Source organism: Astyanax mexicanus, chromosome 5, assembly GCF_023375975.1.
Source record: "Astyanax mexicanus isolate ESR-SI-001 chromosome 5, AstMex3_surface, whole genome shotgun sequence".
In the NCBI taxonomy this organism is placed as follows: Eukaryota; Metazoa; Chordata; class Actinopteri; order Characiformes; family Acestrorhamphidae; genus Astyanax; species Astyanax mexicanus.
The window spans coordinates 41,731,371-41,748,049 of NC_064412.1; positions in this window are offsets into that span (position 1 = coordinate 41,731,371).

Genomic DNA, 16,679 nt, shown 5'->3' on the forward strand with positions numbered 1-16,679 from the left:
GACTCTTCCAGAATGGTCCTGTGTTTAGCTCCATCCATTGTCCCATCGATTTTAACCATCTTCTCTGTCCCTCCTGAAGAAAAGCATCCCCACAGCATGATGCTGCCATCACCATGTTTCACAGTGGGGATGGTGTGTTCAGGGTGATGAGTAGTGTTACTTTTCAGCCACACAAAGCACTTTGTATTTAGACTAAAAAAGTTGCGCTTTAAACAGAACTCTCAGACTATCACAGAGCAGGTGCATTTATACGAAGACTTAATTACACACAGGTGGATTCTGTTTAGCATTATCAGTCATTTAGGTCAACATTGAATCATTCAGAGATCCTCACTGAACTTCTAGAGTGAGTTTGCTGCACTAAAAGTAAAGGGGCCGAATAAAATTGAAAAATGACAATTTCCAAAAAAAATGACAATATCATATATTTATGTTGGAAGCCAAGGGGGGCGAATACTTTTGCAAGGCACTGTATAACAGGAAATAAATGCTTTTTCTAGCAGCTTTTAGGGTCCTATTTTAGTGACCTGTAGGCAAATCATCAATCGTGCACAGGTCAGTTTCCTCTGCTGAGAAGCTCAGAAGTAAAGCTAAAATACTGTTCTGTTCAAATTTATTCAACCCCCACTGCAGTAAAGTGTTTTAGCAAGTTTAAATTTTTTTTTTATCGTGTTTAGAATCAGATCAAATAAGGGCATGTATAATAGACAGATGCTACTTAAATTACAACAATATATTTTCTAAAATACCAACTACCAATACTAATCTAACAGCACAGCTCCATCCATCTGTTATCAAACCCCAGAACCTACTAATCTAACCAGCACAGCACCATCCATCTGTTATCAAACCCCAGAACCTACTAATCTAACAGCACAGCTCCATCCATCTGTTATCAAACCCCAGAACCTACTAATCTAACCAGCACAGCACCATCCATCTGTTATCAAACCCCAGAACCTACTAATCTAACCAGCACAGCACCATCCATCTGTTATCAAGCCCCAGAACCTACTAATCTAACCAGCACAGCACCATCCATCTGTTATCAAACCCCAGAACCTACTAATCTAACCAGCACAGCTCCATCCATCTGTTATCAAACCCCAGAACCTACTAATCTAACCAGCACAGCTCCATCCATCTGTTATTAAACCCCAGAACCTACTAATCTAACCAGCACAGCTCCATCCATCTGTTATCAACCCCCAGAACCTACTAATCTAACCAGCACAGCTCCATCCATCTGTTATTAAACCCCAGAACCTACTAATCTAACCAGCACAGCTCCATCCATCTGTTATCAAACCCCAGAACCTACTAATCTAACCAGCACAGCTCCATCCATCTGTTATCAAACCCCAGAACCTACTAATCTAACCAGCACAGCACCATCCATCTGTTATCAAACCCCAGAACCTACTAATCTAACCAGCACAGCATCATCCATCTGTTATCAAACCCCAAAACCCACTAATCTAACCAGCACAGCACCATCCATCTGTTATCAAACATCAGAACCTAATAATCTAACCAGCACAGCACCATCCATCTGTTATCAAACCCCAGAACCTACTAATCTAACCAGCACAGCACCATCCATCTGTTATCAAACCCCAGAACCTACTAATCTAACCAGCACAGCGCCATCCATCTGTTATCAAACCCCAGAACCTACTAATCTAACCAGCACAGCGCTATCCATCTGTTATCAAACCCCAGAACCTACTAATCTAACCAGCACAGCTCCATCCATCTGTTATCAAACCCCAGAACCTACTAATCTAACCAGCACAGCTCCATCCATCTGTTATTAAACACCAGAACCTACTAATCTAACCAGCACAGCACCATCCATCTGTTATCAAACCCCAGAACCTACTAATCTAACCAGCACAGCACCATCCATCTGTTATCAAACATCAGAACCTAATAATCTAACCAGCACAGCACCATCCATCTGTTATCAAACCCCAGAACCTACTAATCTAACCAGCACAGCACCATCCATCTGTTATCAAACCCCAGAACCTACTAATCTAACCAGCACAGCACCATCCATCTGTTATCAAACCCCAGAACCTACTAATCTAACCAGCACAGCGCCATCCATCTGTTATCAAACCCCAGAACCTACTAATCTAACCAGCACAGCGCTATCCATCTGTTATCAACCCCCAGAACCTACTAATCTAACCAGCACAGCACCATCCATCTGTTATCAAACCCCAGAACCTACTAATCTAACCAGCACAGCTCCATCCATCTGTTATTAAACACCAGAAGCTACTAATCTAACCAGCACAGCACCATCCATCTGTTATCAAACCCCAGAACCTACTAATCTAACCAGCACAGCACCATCCATCTGTTATCAAACCCCAGAACCTACTAATCTAACCAGCACAGCTCCATCCATCTGTTATCAAACCCCAGAACCTACTAATCTAACCAGCACAGCACCATCCATCTGTTATCAAACCCCAGAACCTACTAATCTAACCAGCACAGCACCATCCATCTGTTATCAAACCCCAGACCCTACTAATCTAACCAGCACAGCATCATCCATCTGTTATCAAACCCCAGAACCTGTTAATCTAACCAGCACAGCATCATGCATCTGTTATCAAACCCCAGAACCTAGTAATCTAACCAGCACAGCTCCATCCATCTGTTATCAAACCCCAGAACCTAGTAATCTAACCAGCACAGCTCCATCCATCTGTTATCAAACCCCATAACCTACTAATCTAACCAGTAGAGTACCATCCATCTGTTATCAAACCCCAGAACCTACTAATCTAACCAGCACAGCACCATCCATCTGTTATTAAACCCCAGAACCTACTAAACTAACAAGTAGAGTACCATCCATCTGTTATCAAAACCCAGAATCAACTAATCTAACCAGCACAGCACCATCCATCTGTTATTAAACCCCAGAACCTACTAATCTAACCAGCACAGCACCATCCATCTGTTATCAAACCCCAGAACCTACTTATCTAACCAGCACAGCTCCATCCATCTGTTATCAAACCCCAGAACCTACTAATCTAACCAGCACAGCACCATCTATCTGTTATCAAACCCCAGAACCTATTAATCTAACCAGCACAGCACCATCCACCTGTTATCAAACCCCAGAACGTACTAATCTAACCAGCACAGCACCATCCATCTGTTATCAAACCCCAGAACCTACTAATCTAACCAGCACTGCTCCATCCATCTGTTATCAAACCCCAGACCCTACTAATCTAACCAAAACAGCACCATCCACCTGTTATTCAACCCCAGAACCTACTAATCTAACCAGCACAGCATCATCCGTCTGTTATCAAACATCAGAACCAAACTAATCTAACCAGCACAGCACCATCCATCTGTTATCAAACCCCATAACCTACTAATCTAACCAGCACAGCACCATCCATCTGTTATCAAACATCAGAACCAAACTAATCTAACCAGCACAGCTCCATCCATCTGTTATCAACCCCCCGAACCTACTAATCTAACCAGCACAGAGCCATCCATCTGTTATCAAACCCCAGAACCTACTAATCTAACCAACACAGAGCCATCCATCTGTTATCAAACCCCAGAACCTACTAATCTAACCAACACAGAGCCATCCATCTGTTATCAAACATCAGAACCTAATAATCTAACCAGCACAGCACCATCCATCTGTTATCAAACCCCAGAACCTACTAATCTAACCAGCACAGAGCCATCCATCTGTTATCAAACCTCAGAACCTAATAATCTAACCAGCACAGCCCAATCCATCTGTTGTCAAACCCCAGAACCTACTAATCTAACCAGCACAGTGAACTTTTCAAACAATAGAGAAAACAGGGAAATTAGGAGAAAGAAAAAAATCAAATAAGATCAATAAGGTCTGAGAGCTTGGTGAGAGTTATCTGAGAGCTCAGTCTCTTTGGATACACATACTTTTTTACTGTTATTTTTATCTTTAAAATTGTACAAAACAAATATAGTTTACAGGTACACAGTGTAGTGAAATCATGGTGTTGATGTTGAAAATATCCGTGAGAACATCCGTATGTTGGTCTGCACTTCCTCTGAGCACTTTGCCAGGTATGCTGTCTGGTCCTAGGGCTTTCCGTGGGTTCACTCTGAGTAGAGTTCTCTGCACATCAGCTGAGGACAGGCACAGTACCTGGTCGTTTGGAGGAGGGGTGGTCTTCCTTGCTGTCAAGTAGTTCTGTGCTTCGAACCTTGCGTAGAAGGAGTTCAGTACATCTGGAAGGGAGGCATCACTATTACAAGCAGGTGGAGGTGTCTTGTTGTTGCTGATGGTCTGGATGCCCTGCCACATGTGCCTAGTGTCAGCAGTTTCCTGGAAGTGGGCGTGGATTTTCTTTGTGTAGGTGCCTCTCTGATGCCCTGGGAGAGCTTGGCTCTGGCTGTTCTGAGGCCAGCCTTGTCCCCTGATTTAAAGGCCTTGTCTCGGGATCTCAGCAGCACACGCACTTCTGCAGTCATCCACAGCTTCTGGTTCGGGAGGATTATGATGGTTTTGGAGACAGTAACATCCTCAATGCACTTGCTGATGTAGCCAGTCACTGAGTCTGTGTACTCCTCCAGGTTGATGGAGTCATTAGTAGTAGCAGCTTCTCTGAACATGTCCCAGTCAGTGTGCTCAAAACAGTCCTGAAGAGCAGAGATGGCTCCTGGAGGCCAGGTTGTCACTTGTCATTTGGCATGTCTGATGAGCTGTCTGCATGCTGGGGTGAGCATCACAGAGATATGGTCCGAGTAGCCGTAGTGCGGGCGGGGCTCTGCTCTGTACGTACCGGGAATGTTTGTGTAAACAAGATCCAGCACGTTAGCTCCACGTGTTGGAAAGTCCACATGCTGATGAAAGCTGGGCAGCAGAGCCTTCAGATTACTGTGATTGAAATCACCAGCAACAATAAACAGTCCGTCGGGGTGTGATTCTGCAGTTTGGAGAGCTGCACACAGCTTGTGCAGAGCACCGTTAGCATTAGCATTAGCACTGGGTTCTACATACAATGCTATTATGTACACGTTGCTAAGCACGTCTCCATGAAAACGAACACATAGCAGTCCCTGACCTCGCGCTGGGTTGTCCTCTGGAGCCGGAGGTAGTCTAGATTATTCTCCAGGGAGCAGATGTTGGAGAGCAGGCCGTCTGGAGTTAGCCATTAGCTTAGCGCGGACTCCGGCTCTCTTACCGCGCTACCGGCTCCTCGCGCACCGCTTGCAGGGAACCCTCTTCTGGCCAGCAGGCTCAGGAAACGCCGCGGATCTTAGCAGCAGGCTTAGTGCGCGTAACTCCGCTCGTAAACCGTCCATAAGTGCAGTTTTTGGTTGATTTTGCAGGTTTAGGAGCTTCTGTCGGTCGTAAATGTGGGTGCCAGTTGTTCTCATAGCGAACTCATTCATGAGTTCAGATCGGATTATTAACAACAAAACAAACAAAAAAAGCACTGTGTTTTGCTCATGGAGTGGCCACTGCGACCACTTGCACCGCCGACAGTAAGTGAAATATATATATATATATATATATATATATATATATATATATATATTTTTTTTTTTTCATTTTTGTCTTTATACCTTTTGGAGATCAGTTCATCAGTTCTTCACTTCAGCATTCAGTTCTTTAAGTTTTTCTCCTTGTCAGGGCCAGACAGGAAGGAGACTGGTGCAGATACAATAAAATAACTTTTATTAAAGTTATAGAGTAAACAGGGGTAGTCAACAGAAACAGGGTCAATACCAAAAATGCACAGTGTAGAGAAACCATACCATAAACGGAGGACAGTCCAGAGTTCATACACGGAAAGGCAGTATCACAGGTTAGGCAAAAATCCAAAGTACAATAAACAGTCCAGGTCATACACGGTAATCCAACACAAGGGAGCAGGCAAAAATCGAAGTCGGTAGAAAACAAAAACAAGATCATACACGGAAAATAGCAAGGGCAAGAGAAACGCTTTGTATTGTAGGATTTACCAAACAGATACTCGGCGAGGTGTGAGCGTGAGCATGGTCCTTAAATACTCTGAGTAATCAGTACTCGGGGCTTCCTGGTGGCGTCATGTGACGTGACATGTGATCGGGAGTGTGTGTTGTGTCATGGAGTGGTGCGTTCTGGGTATTGTAGTTGTTACTGTGAGAATCGCAGATAGAGCTGGATGTGGGAGACACAGACGTGCTTTCAGCACCAGACATGACAGTACCCTCCCCCTGAGGGCCCGGAGCGGAGGCAGAACGGGGCCGACCCCGGCGACGACCACCCGGCGGACAGGGAGTACCGGCGGGAGGTGCAGGTGTCAGAGCGGAGGTGCCAGACAGACGGGGCTCACCAGAGCGAGAAACCCGACGAGTTGGAGCAGAGGAGGTCGGAGGACGCTTGGGACGTCCACGGGGCCTAGGAGCAGGCTTACCAGGAAAACGAGCATGAAACTCCACGAGCAAGGCAGGGTCCAGCACGTCTTTGGCAGCCACCCAACAACGCTCCTCCGGACCATACCCCTCCCAATCGATAAGGTATTGGAGTACACCCCCACGTCTGCGTGAATCCAGCACCTCCCGGACAGAATACGTGGACGACCCCTCCCCCTCCACAGCCGCGGGTGGAACATCAGCCGGTGCAGCGTCAGCGAGCGGACCCGGGACCATAGGCTTGAGGAGAGATACATGGAAAGAATTATTAACACGATACTGAGGGGGTAACTCCACCTTGTAAGTAACTTCATTAATACGTGACAAAATCTTAAGAGGACCAATAAACTTAGGCAGGAGCTTTCTACAACTACCCTCAAACCTAAAGTCCCGGGTAGAGAGCCACACCCGATCTCCTGGTTGGTAGTCTGGGTTGTCACCACGGTGCTTGTCAGCACGCTCCTTGTACACGCGCAGTACCTCAGAGACTTTACGATGCGTGTCTTCCCACACCTGCTCACTGCGCTTCATCCATTCATCCACAGCTGGCACATCAGTGGACACCGCTGTCCAAGGAGCTAGAGGAGGCTGAAAACCCAGAACACACTGAAAGGGGGTGAGGCCAGAGGTAGTGTTAACTAGGGAGTTTTGTGCTATTTCAGCCCAGACGAGGTATTGTGACCAATCAGTGGGATGTTTGAAGCAGTATGTGCGGAGGAATTTCCCGAGTTCCTGATTAACCCTCTCACATTGACCATTACATGTAGGGTGGAACCCAGAAGTGAGACTGACATGTACACCGAGATGTTCAAAAAATGCCTTCCACACACGAGAAGTAAATTGAGGACCACGGTCAGACAAAATATCTTCGGGGATACCAAAGTGTCTAAATACATGCATATAAATAGCTTGAGCAGTTTGGAAGGCAGTAGGCAGAGCTGGGAATGGAATAAATTTAACCCCTCTAGAGAAACGATCAACAATAGTGAGAACTGTAGTATAACCCTCAGATACAGGCAGATCAGTAACAAAATCAACCGCTATATGCGACCAAGGTCTCTCAGGTACAGGGAGAGGTAGTAGCTTACCGGCTGGAAGGGTTTTAGGCGTTTTACATTGCGCACAGACAGAGCAGGAGGTAACGAAAGAGTGAACATCAGCACGCATAGAATCCCACCAGTAACGGGCAGAGAGTAATTGTAACGTGCGTGTGACACCAGGATGACCAGAGGTTAAAGCGGAATGAGCCCAGGTGATGAGCCTGTCTCGAAACTGAACGGGTACGAACGTTTTACCCTGAGGACAGTCCTCAGAATTGGGCTGATTAGCGTTACTTTGGCGAATCTGATCGTCTAACTCCCATTGAATGGTTGCGATCTGAACAGAGGGAGGAAGAATGCGTTCAGCCTCCTGGGGCTGGGATGCGCTGTCCACAGTGCTGTAAACCCTGGACAGCGCATCAGCTTTAGTATTACGGTTTCCCGGACGGAACGAGATCGAGAAGTTAAATCTAGAGAAAAAAAGAGACCAACGTGCTTGTCTCGGATTAAGTCGTTTAGCCGTGCGGAGGTATTCCAAATTCTTGTGATCAGTATACACAGTAAACGGATGAACGGACCCCTCCAGCCAGTGACGCCATTCTTCTAGAGCTAATTTCACAGCAAGAAGTTCCCTATCCCATAGTTACGCTCCGCAGGGGAAAGCTTGCGTGAGAAGAAGGCTACAGGAAACAATTTGGGTGGCGACCCACTACGCTGAGAGAGAACCGCGCCAACACCCGATTCGGAAGCGTCCACTTCCACTACGAAGGGAAACTCGGGATTAGGGTGCCTAAGTACAGGGGCTGAAGTGAACGCAGCTTTCAGCTCACTGAAAGCGCGATCTGCTTCGGTTGACCACTTCAGGATTTTAGCAGCCCCCTTAGTGAGAGCAGTCAGGGGCGCAGCAATGGAGCTAAAGTTACGGATGAACCGCCTATAAAAATTAGCGAAGCCAAGGAATCGCTGGAGTTCTTTAATGGTCTGGGGCACTGGCCAATTAGTAACGGCAGTTACTTTCTCATCGTCCATAAGGACACCGGAGGAACTGATAACGTAGCCGAGAAATGTGACCCTTTGAGTGTGGAACTCACATTTCTCGGCTTTGGCAAACAGACTATGTTCTCTCAGGCGTTGGAGAACTTGGCGGACATGCTGAATGTGTGTGGGGAGATCTGGTGAATAGATAAGGATATCGTCTATAAAAAGGACAACAGAGTGATTAATGAGATCGCGAAATATGTCATTCATAAACGACTGGAATATAGCTGGGGCGTTAGCGAGACCGTAGCTCATGACCAGGTATTCATAGTGACCGTTGGTGGTGGAAAACGCCGTTTTCCATTCGTCACCTTCCCTGATGCGAATGAGATTATAAGCGCTACGGAGATCGAGTTTGGTGAAGTACACGGCATTACGTAACTGTTCGAGAGCTGCTGGGATTAACGGGAGCGGGTAAGCGAACTTTTTAGTAATGTCGTTTAAGCCTCTGTAATCTATGCAGGGTCTCAAACCCCCATCCTTCTTCTTCACGAAGAAGAAACCTGAACCAACTGGGGATTTGGATGGGCGAATGAAACCCTGCGCAAGAGCTTCACTAACATACTCTTCCATAGCCTTCTCCTCATCACGAGACAATGGGTACACACGAGCTTTGGGCAGTACAGAACCCTCTATTAAATCAATAGAGCAATCATAGGGGCGATGCGGAGGTAACTCAGTAGCTTTAGCTTTACTAAACACATCAGAAAAATCATAGTACTCGGAGGGAATATCAGGGGTATCTACAGAATTAGGGCTTTCGACAGAGGTAGATTGCAAAGAGAGTGAAATTAAAGATAAACAGTTCTCACGACAGAAAGGAGACCAGGCAGTGATGTCTCCCAGGCTCCATGAAATGACGGGGTCGTGTGTCTTTAGCCATGGCGCTCCCAAAACCAGTGGATGTTCTGTGCGTGGGAGCACATAGAGAGAGAGCTGTTCCACATGTAGAGCGCTGGCTTGAAGGGTGAGAGGAAGAGTCTGCAGGGTCACAGGTTTGGAGCGTACAGTCTCTCCATCGATGGCATGGATGGAGATCGACTTGGAGAGAACTTTCGTGGGTATGGCGTGCTCCTCCACCAAATCCAGGCTGATAAAGTTCCCCTCCGACCCAGAATCTACAAGCGCTGAGACACAAAAAACATCCGTTGGAGTGGTAATAATAACAGGCAACACGAAACATTTTTCTTTAAGTTTAGAAACAGGGGTACATACCACGTTAGCGCGTGGAGTACTCTCCACGCGCTGTCCCAGAGCAGACGCTTGAGCAGAATTGGGCCGGAGTTCACAGTTAGCCCTTAGATGATCTGGACCACCACAATAGAGGCACAGGTGAAGGCGTATGCGACGCTGCCTCTCAGCGACGGATAGTCTGGATCGTGTGATGTCCATGGGCTCAGGGCTGGGTGCAGGCACAGATTCTGGAACTGGATTCCCGGACTGGAGTTGTGCAGGGCGAACCACAGGAGTGTGGCTAACAGCTTTGGGCTTACGGGAAAGGAGCTGATCCAGACGGATAGACAGAGCGATCAGCTGATCCAGGGTGAGTGAGTCGTCTTTGCATGTTAGTTCTCTTTGAATCTCGGGGTTAAGTCCGTGTCGAAACATGGAGATGAGAGCAGGGTCGTTCCAACCGCTGCTAGCAGCTAACGTACGGAACTCCAGAGCAAAGGCTGCCACAGATAGTTTACCTTGCTTCAAGGAAATCAGAAGCTCTCCACTAGATTGCCCATAGCGTGTATGATCAAAAACACTGCGAAAAATAGACAAAAAAGTGTCGTAGCTGGATTCAGAAATGCTTTCCCAAATAGCTGTAGCCCAGTCCAAAGCCTTGCCAGACAACCGAGAAATTATAAACCCGATTTTAGCTTTATCAGAAGCAGGAGGTGAGTTGCTAAAAAACACGGAGCACTGGAGCAGAAATCCATTACACTTCTCAGTGTTACCGTCATAGACCTCTGGTTTACACACAGCGAAAAAGGGAGTAGTGGGTTTGTTAGGACTGGCTACAGGGCTAACCACTGGGCTAGGGTTCTGGGTGGACAAACCCCGGAGGTGACTCATAATATCGGCTAGCTGCTGCTGTTGGTTAACCTGGTGGCGTGCTAGCTCATCAACAGCTTGGGTCACACCAGCGAGCGTTTGCTGGTGCTGACCTAGAAGCCGACCCTGGTTAGCCAAACCAGACTTAATAGACTCTGTATCCGCAGTCTCTGTCATTACGGCCGAGTATCTTGTCAGGGCCAGACAGGAAGGAGACTGGTGCAGATACAATAAAATAACTTTTATTAAAGTTATAGAGTAAACAGGGGTAGTCAACAGAAACAGGGTCAATACCAAAAATGCACAGTGTAGAGAAACCATACCATAAACGGAGGACAGTCCAGAGTTCATACACGGAAAGGCAGTATCACAGGTTAGGCAAAAATCCAAAGTACAATAAACAGTCCAGGTCATACACGGTAATCCAACACAAGGGAGCAGGCAAAAATCGAAGTCGGTAGAAAACAAAAACAAGATCATACACGGAAAATAGCAAGGGCAAGAGAAACGCTTTGTATTGTAGGATTTACCAAACAGATACTCGGCGAGGTGTGAGCGTGAGCATGGTCCTTAAATACTCTGAGTAATCAGTACTCGGGGCTTCCTGGTGGCGTCATGTGACGTGACATGTGATCGGGAGTGTGTGTTGTGTCATGGAGTGGTGCGTTCTGGGTATTGTAGTTGTTACTGTGAGAATCGCAGATAGAGCTGGATGTGGGAGACACAGACGTGCTTTCAGCACCAGACATGACACTCCTAATCAGAGCTGTCTGTGATTGCATCAGAAAAAGGTTAAGCCTCAAGCAATCAACAGAACAACATTCAGCAATTCAGAGATGCAGAAAGTCAGAGACCCTTCTTCTCTGCAGGGTCTATATGAGCCGGCTGATCTGGGATCTGGTTTTAGCTAAGGGCTCCTCTCTGTGCTGCTGTGGTTTCCTGTAGGTTTGTGGAAAGTAGAACATTGAGCACAGTGCTTAGTTTACAGCTGAAGTTCTCAATGACTTTATTACAGGAGCTGAGGTGCTAAAATGTTTTTTTTTTGTTGTGTTTTTTTTGACAGTGGAACACAGACTGTTAAACCTGACATTTTTCTACCAGACTTTTTAACTAAAATATAATAAGCCGTAGCGCAGTCTAATGCATGGCTGCTTCATCACGCTGCTATTTTGTTCAAAAGCTTACGAGTGCCACAGATTGAAAATGGCAGAGCCATATGGGTGAACATATTTTATAGAAGAAATCAGATACATAGTGACAGCCAGTGGTGTTTTTTCTTTACTTTTTTTTTGTTATTTTTACATGACTCTGGCTTAAAGTTTGAACTGATTTATTTAGTTTAGTATTGACTAATCAGCTCACAGTTTAAGTCAAGACATTTGATTGGCTACTGATTTGTAACAACTGGTTAATAATGGATAACTGTGCTATGATTTCGGTTTTATAGCATGTGTGTGAGTTAGCATTAGTGTTAGCTTCTACATGGCTCTCCACATGTCAGAACCAGTGGTATTTTTTGTCTTTTACTGTCATTCTTTGGTGACTTTATTTCAAGTTTCAGTTTAGCTAGGTCAATTGTCCCATCCATTCAGCTGCTAGTCTGCTGTATATCCCCGATCACAAGTGATGCCACAACACAAAGAGGAGCATCACAGTGCGCTCAGAGGAAAGCGCAGAGACTAAGTTCCGCTACATCAGCTCACAGGCGTCTTATGCTGATCGACTTCACCCTTTGGAGTGATGTAAGGAGAAAGAGTGCCATCTATCCACTCAGAGAGAGCAAGACTTATTGTGCTCTCAGGATTTGAACCAGCAATCTCCTGATCATGGCAGAGATTTAGACCGCTAGACCATCCTACGCCCCTTTAAAACAGTGCAGTCGATTCAAACTCTCACTCCTCCCGAAACATCTGTGATTCTCACAAATATTGAAAAGCGAATCCCTGATGCCTGTACTATCTCTATGAAAGTAGTTTAAAACTTTTGGGATGTATGGAAATAACTGGTTTATAGTGGGTAAATGTGCTATGATTTGGGTCTATATCTAAATCATGTGTTTAAACATTAGCCTCCATTCCACAGCCTGAACTTTTATATTTTATAATCCAGTCTGACCTACCTGACCATTTAGTTCCTTAAATTTAGTCAATTCAATTTATTGACTACTGATGTGAACTACAGACACATGACTCGTGTGGATTAGCATTAGCATTAGCCTTCACTCCACGGTTCAGAGAGAACATTCTGTTTAGTGCCGTTTTAAAAACAAAGAATAGTGTGTGGTTCTCTCCCCGGTAAAACAGAGCATTTTTTACAGTAGATGTATAGTTATTTAGAAATGATGTTATGTTTAAATGTGTGCAAAGTTAGCATGAATCCAGTTTTGAAGCTTAAAGATAGCAGAGTCATATTGGTGAGTATACACAGCTATGGAAAAGAAAATAAGAAACACTTCAGTTTATGAATAAGTTTCTCTGATTTTGCTGTTTATAGGTTTATGTTTGAGTAAAATTAACACAATTGTTTTAGTCTATAAACTACGGACAACATTTCTCCCAAATTCCAAATAAAAACATTGACATTAAAAGAAAAATGGCATTTATTTATTTGCAGAAAATGAGAAATGGCTGAAATAACAAAAAAGATGCAGAGCTTTCAGACCTCAAATAATGCAAAAACAAAACAAGTTCATATTCGTAAAGTTTTAGGAGTTCAGAAATCAGTATTTGGTGGAATAACCCTGGTTTTTAATCACAGTTTTCATGCATCTTCTCCTCCACCAGTCTTACACACTGCTTTTGGATAACTTTATGCCACTCCTGGTGCAAAAATTCAATCAGTTTAGCTTGGTTTGATGGCTTCCTTGATTATATTCCAGAGGTTTTCAATTTGGTAAAATCAAAGAAAAACATCATCATTTAGTGGGCTCTTATTTTTTTCCAGAGCTGTATGTATGTATATAATATATTTAATGATAAATAGTGACAGACAGTGGTGTTTTAGTGGGTTTCTATTAGGGGTGCCACCTTTCAGAAATGAAAATAAGCTCCAGCTCCTCTGGGCTGTGATCACCACGGGCTGGCTCCTGTGGGGCGTGTTGCCTGCAGCAGGGGTATATTTATTTTGTGCCTGTGTTTTTAATAAAGGGGTAACCGAAAAAGCAATTAGTTACACTTAAAGCTTGAAATGCTTTATTACCAATAAACACATTCTCTTATAAAGTGCAGTTAATTGAATCTTAAATTAAATTGGCTAGTGTGGAGTGTGCAACTTTTAAAATGTAAACTTAATAAATTAAGAACGTAATGTAACTGCAGGGACTCTCTTTGAACTCTCTTTGGGGACATTTTTATTTAAATCTGCTGTATTTGTCTGCTATCTGTCTTATGTTTGAAAAGAAGTCAGGTCATCCAAACAGGTAAACCACAATAATAATAAAATGTATGTAAAGATCACTGAACACTGTATTTCTGTATTTGACACAAAATACACAGAAAGGTCTCTCAAATCTATTTTTTTTTTTACAGTTAATCTATTAGTTTAATTTGTTTTATACCTGTAAATATCAAATATAATATATATAATAAGTGTTGCTTCTGATGCATGCTGTCTGGAGTGGGCTTCTGATCAATACTGTTAGATATAGTGTTGATGTGTTGCAAATATGTGCATTGGACATTTATGGAAATATGGAACAATATATGTAATGGCCATGTAATGGCCAAATAAAGGAGGATTCTGTGTATTACAGGAAGGGAGGCAACCCTAGTTTCTATAGCAAGTGTCAGTTAGCATTAGCATTAGAGTCCACTTGGTCCTGAACATGCTGTCAGTAAAATGAAGCATTTCTGCAATAATTTTAGACATAATGTTTTTTATGTGTGAAAAGTTTGCATGCCTGAAGTTTAAATCACTTCTGTCAAATTACTTTGTCAACTATGATGTGCAATAGCTGGTTCAGGGTGGGTGGATGTGCTATGTTTCAATAGCATGTGTTTGTTAGCACTAGCATTAGCATTCAGAAAAGAAATAAAATACAAAATAAATTGACACAAAAAAATACACATAAAGCTTTAAAAGTATTTTTAATCTAGGAAATGTATTTATATGAAAAAATAAATATTTTCTCTTAACAATTTTTTTTAATTTATTTATGTAATGTTAATCCATTAGCATGATTTGTTGCTAGCATTAGCCTTCAGATAAGAGAAAAAAAACACCACTGTCTGCCACTGTGTAGATGAATCTGTATATATATATATATATATATATATATATATATATATATATATATATATATATATATATACACACTGCTCAAAAAAATAAAGGGAACACTCAAATAACACAATATAACTCCAAGTAAATCAAACTTCTGTGAAATTAAACTGTCCACTTAGGAAGCAACACTGATTGACAATCAATTTCACCTGCTGCTGTGCAAATGGAATAGACAACAGGTGGAAATTATTGGCAATTAGCAAGACACACTCAATAAAGGAGTGGTTCTGCAGGTGGGGACCACAGACCACTTCTCAGAACCTATGCTGTCTGGCTGATGTTTTGGTCAGTTTTGAATGTTGGTGGTGCTTTCACACTCGTGGTAGCATGAGACGGACTCTACAACCCACACAAGTGGCTCAGGTAGTGCAGCTCATCCAGGATGGCACATCAATGCGAGCTGTGGCAAGAAGGTTTGCTGTGTCTGTCAGCGTAGTGTCCAGAGGCTGGAGGCGCTACCAGGGGACAGGCCAGTACACCAGGAGACGTGGAGGAGGCCGTAGGAGGGCAACAACCCAGCAGCAGGACCGCTACCTCCGCCTTTGTGCAAGAAGGAACAGGAGGAGCACTGCCAGAGCCCTGCAAAATGACCTACAGCAGGCCACAAATGTGCATGTGTCTGCACAAATGGTTAGAAACCGACTCCATGAGGGCCCGACGTCCACAGATGGGGGTTGTGCTCACAGCCCAACACCGTGCAGGACGCTTGGCATTTGCCAGAGAACACCAGGATTGGCAAATTCGCCACTGGCACCTTGTGCTCTTCACAGATGAAAGCAGGTTCACACTGAGCACATGACAGACGTGACAGAGTCTGGAGACGCCGTGGAGAGCGGTCTGCTGCCTGCAACATCCTTCAGCATGACCGGTTTGGCAGTGGGTCAGTAATGGTGTGGGGTGGCATTTCTTTGGAGGGCCGCACAGCCCTTCATGTGCTCACCAGAGGTAGCCTGACTGCCATTAGGTACCGAGATGAGATCCCCAGACCCCTTGTGAGACCATATGCTGGTGCGGTTGGCCCTGGGTTCCTCCTAATGCAGGACAATGCTAGACCTCATGTGGCTGGAGTGTGTCAGCAGTTCCTGCAAGATGAAGGCATTGAAGCTATGGACTGGCCCGCCCGTTCCCCAGACCTGAATCCGATTGAGCACATCTCGCTCCATCCACCAACATCACGTTGCACCACAGACTGTCCAGGAGTTGGCGGATGCTTTAGTCCAGGTCTGGGAGGAGATCCCTCAGGAGACCATCCGCCACCTCATCAGGAGCATGCCCAGGCGTTGTAGGGAGGTCATACAGGCACGTGTAGGCCACACACAATACTGAGCCTCATTTTGACTTGTTTTAAGGACATTACATTAAAGTTGGATCAGCCTGTAGTGTGTTTTTTCACTTTAATTTTGTGTGTGGCTCCAAATCCAGGCCTCCATTGGTTAATAAATTTGATTTCCATTGATGATTTTTGTGTGATTTTGTTGTCAGCACATTCAACTTTGTACAGAACAAAGTATTCAATGAGAATATTTCATTCATTCAGATCTAGGATGTGTTATTTGAGTGTTCCCTTTATTTTTTTGAGCAGTATATATATATATATATATATATATATATATATATATATATATATATATATATATATATATATATATATATATATTTACAGGAACACAGAATGATTTGTAAACAGAATATTTATACTTATTTTAATCTTATATAGATTTATCTTTGAGGACACTCTTGGTATTTTAACCTCAGTGTCTTCATAAGGGAGAGTCACCTGGAATAATTTTCTCAGCATCTTAAAAGAGTTCCTGCAAGTGCTGAACTATA